At 25.6% G+C, this 6,000-nt stretch overlaps 1 protein-coding gene across 3 annotated transcripts in view; it reads right to left on the reverse strand.

Annotated features, from left to right (window-relative positions):
- The window catches only part of LOC129302202 (disease resistance protein At4g27190-like), a 23,114-nt gene extending 18,133 nt beyond the window's left edge, over positions 1–4,981 (reverse strand). For 2 of the 3 annotated variants that reach the window (XM_054940909.1, XM_054940910.1), the window contains exons 1-2: positions 4,759–4,964; positions 4,483–4,642 (exon numbers count right to left, since the gene is read on the reverse strand). The gene's annotated coding sequence lies outside the window, so the exon portion shown is untranslated. Of the gene's footprint in view, positions 1–4,482; positions 4,643–4,758 lie in introns of all 3 variants that reach the window. The other variant, XM_054940911.1, reaches the window with a different exon arrangement.
- Between the last annotated feature and the right edge of the window lie 1,019 nt (positions 4,982–6,000).

Genomic DNA, 6,000 nt, shown 5'->3' on the forward strand with positions numbered 1-6,000 from the left:
GACAAATATTTCTGAGAATCAATTTAGTTTTATGCCAGGTAGATCAACTACAGAGGCGATTTATCCACTAAGGGGATTAATGGAAAAGTATCGTTGTAAAGATAAAGATTTACACATGGTTTTTATTGATTTGGAAAAAGCTTATGATCGTATACCAAGAAAAGTGCTTTGGAAAGCGTTGGAAAAAAAGGGAATACGGATTGCTTATATTAAAACCATACAAGATATGTATGAGGGGGTAAAAACTAGTATAAGAACGTCTAGTGGTCAAACAAAGGATTTTCCTATAAAGATTAGACTACATCAGGGATCATCTCTGAGTCCTTATCTGTTCAACTTGATCCTAAATGTTTTGACAGAACATATTCAAGGAGAAATTCCCAAATATATGCTCTTCGCGGATGATATAGTTCTTATAGCAGAGACAAGAGAAGAGGTTAATTGCAAACTTGAGTTATGGAGGAAGACATTGGAGTCGAAAGGTTTTCGTCTGAGTAGGAGTAAGACGGAATATTTATATTGTAAATTTGGTAAGAGACTATTCGACAATAATTTGGAAGTAAAATTGAGAGATCAAATTATATCTCAAGTGGAAAAGTTTAGATATTTGGGAGCCATTATTCAAAATGATGGCGAAATCAGTGGAGATATTTCACATAGGATTCAAGCTGGGTGGTTTAATTGGAGAAAAGCTAAAGGAGTTATCTGCGACCGTAAGGTGCCTAATAAACTTAAAGGAAAGTTTATCGCACTGCTATCAGACCGGCAATGTTATATAGTAGTGAATGCTGGGCTCTAACGGGACAGCAAGAGTATAAAGTTGAAGTAGCAGAGATGAGAATGTTACGATGGATGTGCGGACATACACGTAAAGATAAAATTAGAAATGAGCACGTACGCGAAAAAGTGAGGGTAGCACCTATTGAGAAAAAAATGGTAGAACATCGGTTGAGATGGTTTGGGCATGTACAAAAAAGACCAAGGGAGGCACCAGTGAGAAGAGTGGAACATATAACTTTGAGTCCGATTAAGAGGGGTAGAGGAAGGCCTAAGAGAACACTCTTGGAAGTTGTTGAACGCGATCTCTTAATTAATAATATTCCTAAAAGCTTGATAAATGATAGAGCACAATGACGTCTTGCAATCCATATAACCGACCTCACCTAGTGGGATAAAGACTTGTTGTTGTTGTTGTATTTTTTTTATATATTGATATTGGTGAGATTAGTAAAAATGACTTAAAAGGAATCAAAGGAAGTATATGTTTTCTCTTTCTCCTTCAAGTTGTCTAACTTCGAACTTTTCAATAGAATTTGGTATCTTAAATTGGTATATTATTCTCTAAACATGATTCAATACGTTGTAGCCAGTGACTCAAATACATTTTCGTTTAAATAATTCCTTCCTTTTCTTTTAGTCAACAAAGTTTGAAGTTATTTCCTATTATTTTAAAAACTAAATCAAATCGGACAATCAGACATGTTAGACATTAACCAAAACAATTGATCGCTTGGTTTAGATCAGAAAACCATTTTTATGGCTGAGCAAGATTAGACTGGAGTTGAACAACTATTGAACCAGAATCTAGAGTAGAACTAGGAATTGGAACGATTCTCTAAAAAATGAACGGTTTTAAACATAATATTAAAAAAATGTAAAAATTCAAAAATTAAACCCCTACTAAAAACCAACTTCATTTTTTAATAATTTACAGGTATATAATATAATTTGAAACCATTTTTTTAATAAAATGTTGTAACTATAGGTACAAATACAAATACTTTTAAATTTACTCATATCTAATTTACCAAAAATCCACCAATATTTGACAAATTATCAAATTATAATGGATAAATTAGCTCATTGGCAAAAAAAAATCTTGTACCAAAAAATTATGGACAAAATTTTTGAAAATTTAAGAGCATGGTCAATTCATAATTGATATACAATAAGTTTATCATTGATATACAACTAGTTTATCATTAAAAATTTAAAAATTTACAAGGGATTTAACATTGATAGAAATTATATATCATTGACAAATATAATAAATTGACAATAATGTAAAACATAATAAATGTTGGGCTATTTGCTTAATTTGATCATAATTATTGGCTATATCTACAAAAGTCCCAATTATAATTTATAATATTATTAATTTACGATTATATTGTATAATTATAATTTGATCATTTAATCCCTACAAATTTGTCTCACTAATAACTCAGTTTCTGAACTTTAACCCGTTATAACTCAATTTTTATAATTTTAACTCAATTGTAACTCAATTTTTAAACTTTTTTTCTTACAATTTAATCCTTATAGTTTCAACTACTTAAATATTAATTTCTATATTTTAAAAAATAAAATTATAAAAATTAAAAATATTTTGAACATTTAATATTTATAATATTTATAAAGATTCAAGGGGTTTAATAATTTAAAATATTAGTAATGAATTTTAGCATAATTTTAATCTTTACAAAATATTATAAATATTATAAATCTTAAAAGTTCAAAATATTATAATTTTAATCTTTTAATCTTTAAATATTATAAATATTAACAGTTCACAATATTTTTAGTCATTATAATTTTATTTTTTAAAATATAGAGACGAATATGGCTAAAACTATAAAGACTAAATTGTACAAGTTAAAATTTAAAAACTAAGTTACAACCATGTTAAAACTATAAGAATTAAGTTACAACGAGTCAAAATTCAAAGACTAAATTACAATTGTAACAAAACTACATGGACTAACTAATTAATTTTTTCTTTTATTAACGACTAGACCTGCTGTAAATTTGTTCTTTATATCTATTATATATATATATATATATATTTAATATTATTTTTATTCAATTGTTATTTAATTATTATATTACTAATTTCACCCCTAATCAAATGGGATCATATAAACCGAGAATTGCTGATTTTTACAACTTTTAAAACATCGCATTTCTTATTTATTGGTTAGTTTTTAAAATAAATAAAAATAAAATGATATGTTTCAAGCGAACTATTTTTAAGAATCCATTTGGGTACTATAAGTTTCACATTTGAAAAGTAAATTTGCACTTTTGAAAAATTAAAATATGTTTAGTTAAATATTTTTTGGATAAAACCACATCTGATAAGCACATTCAAAATTTAGTTAAAAATGAATTTTCTCAACTTAACTTGGAAAAGCTTTTTAAAAGCACATTTCAGAAGCCTCCTTAATTGTGCAGGACGAGAGAGGAGAAAGGGAAGGTAAAAATTAAACAACAACAATAATAATTGAATAAAGTAATGAAAACAAAAATAGACCACAACCCATGAAGAAATAATGAGAACAAAAATTATAAAGAATAATTATTAAAAATATGTTATATTTGACCATGCTATTTCTAATTTTATATTTGTTCATTTTATTTTATAATTTCAGAAAAAAAATAATTTGCAGGTTTCTATAGTTTCTCAATCTTAATTAAAGCCTTATAATTTGATCTATTAAATGTATTAATCTTTGTAGGCTCAAGAGTCTATTGTATAAGATTAAAAAATAAATTATTTTTACATAGTTTAAAGATTTAATGAAAAAAAGATTTATTTTATAGAAATTTTATAAAAGATAGATATCATTCTATGTTTGATTATAATAATAAATCAATTAATTAACATTTATTTATTTTTAAATTTTACAATATTTTTCTTAATTTTTAATTTATAAAAATAATTTATTATTATATTATTTTAAAATTTAACATGTTATCATACCTTTGCGTCTCTTGCCTCTTTAAATCACACTCTTTCACTTACCTCATTAAATTATTTTCAGAAATTACTTAAAGTAACATTTTAAAATAATAAAAAAATTTGAATTCTGATTTTTTTCAAAAATTTAAACAAATATAACAAAATTTCATAAAATATATTTTTTTAAAAAAAGTAATTTTTTTAATGAAATAAACCCAATCAAACGGTCCCAACATTATTGATTTTTTTCAAAACAAAATTACTTTTTAAATTATAAAAACCTAATTCAAAATAAATTGTGAAAAACTAATTTAAAATTGAAACAAACTATAAAAATATATTTTTCTATAATTTAAATATTTTAGATTTTATATTATGTATATATTTTTATTACTTTTAAATATATATTTTTATATAGTATTTAAATAAATTTTAATTTATTAAATTATTTTAAAAAAATTAAATAAATTTTATTACAATTAATTTTTATTAAATTAATTTTTATTAAATAAACTTATGACCTTTAAACACGCACCAAGCTCAACGGAGCTGGCTTGCTTTGGCTAGAGGGGGTGGGAGAGACCGGCGGCGCAGAAACCAATTAGCTTAAAATCGGCCTTAGTAAAAGACTCCAGAAGTTTCTTGCGAAACTTATTTCAAGATTTGCATGAAACCGATGGACTGGAAGAAGCCTGAATTCGACAAGAAGACTAAATTTCATGAACATACTTCAAATTTACCTGGTCGAGTAATAACAAGCGGCAAAATGAAGAATTTGGGGATCAAGTTAGGCTTCAGAAATCCCTAGCTCTGCTCTGCATCATTCTCTTTCATTGAATCGAATCAACTGGATAATCAGCTCGAAATAACCAAGCGAAGTTCATTCTACAGTCCAAAAGCCTAAGATTCAAGCATTCGAAGAATCACGGGCCCAAAAAAAAAAATTGCATTCGAAGAATCTATCAGCAAATATTGTGGATCAAAGTAGAGGCAATAGACTTCACAGTTTCTCATACCTGGACTGTCTCGATTCACAATGGCGATTTTTCACTTCCGATTGAAGATACGAAGCGTTCTTGCATCTGCATATTTTCATAAATCTCGCTTTCCTTTTAAAGAAAAATTAGATATAATGAACAATGAGATAATAGAATTCTGAAACATTATGGTACTGCCTGGAGAAGGGAGCCTACTGTCATGGCAGCTTCGGATGAATACGCGTTGAACGGTTTGAAAAGTAAACTACGGAGAAAAACAGAAGAAACAAAAGGGCTTGTCGATTCTTTTTTTTATTTATATATATATATATATATATATTCTTCAAATAATTTTATAGAATAATTTTTTACTAATTTTAAAAATAAAAAATTCAAAAATAAATGTTCAAATTATGTAAAGCATACTCCTCCTACGTAAGACATTTTTAATAGTTTGTCTCTCAATAAAATAATTATTTATTTAAAAAAATTGACATTTTAATCTGGAAAAACTAATTTAATGTCAGTAAAGTTTCAAGAAATTGAAAAATGTTGACAAAGTCCTACGGCATCTTGATTGAAAATGAAAAGACGAAATCACCTCCTCTCTATATTGGAACAGGTGACGTAACGGTTGAAAAATCATTTTTCCACGCTTACCAATTACCCTCAAAACTCAATATTTCCCTTTCTCCCTTTCCCAGCCAAAATTCAAAATTCTAACCTCTGATCTTTAAACAAAATTCTTAAAGAAAAAACATAAGCAAAATTTATGACAGAAATTTTTATTAATTACAATGATTACATTTTCATAGAAAAAAATATTTCACAGGTTATAACTTATAAGTTTTAATATAATGTAACAAATAAATAACTAATAAATTTGCACCGAAATTTTTATTCAAATTACTAATAAATGTATTATATTAAAATTATTAGGTTAAATTAATAGTATAACAATAAAAATTTAAAATTTTTTTATTTTAATATATTTTGATTTTATAATTATATATTTCATTTCTATATTGAAATAATCACTAATACATGTTTTATATTAAAATTCGTAGGTTAAATTACATTTTTTTTAGATGACAAATTACTTGCAGCAGTAGCTGGATTTTGGTAAAATTTATTTTGATTTGTTATATTATATTAAAATGCTTTCCTTTCATACCACAATATAAGTCACTATTAATTAATTTATATTTAAAAAATTTTCTTAAAATATTAATTTTTAAAAAATTTACATATTTACATTTATACTCTTGAGTGTGTAACAAA

This window comes from Prosopis cineraria, unplaced genomic scaffold (genome assembly GCF_029017545.1).
Source record: "Prosopis cineraria cultivar Desert tree isolate PC_DT_omini unplaced genomic scaffold, ASM2901754v1 PC2, whole genome shotgun sequence".
Taxonomy (NCBI): Eukaryota; Viridiplantae; Streptophyta; class Magnoliopsida; order Fabales; family Fabaceae; genus Prosopis; species Prosopis cineraria.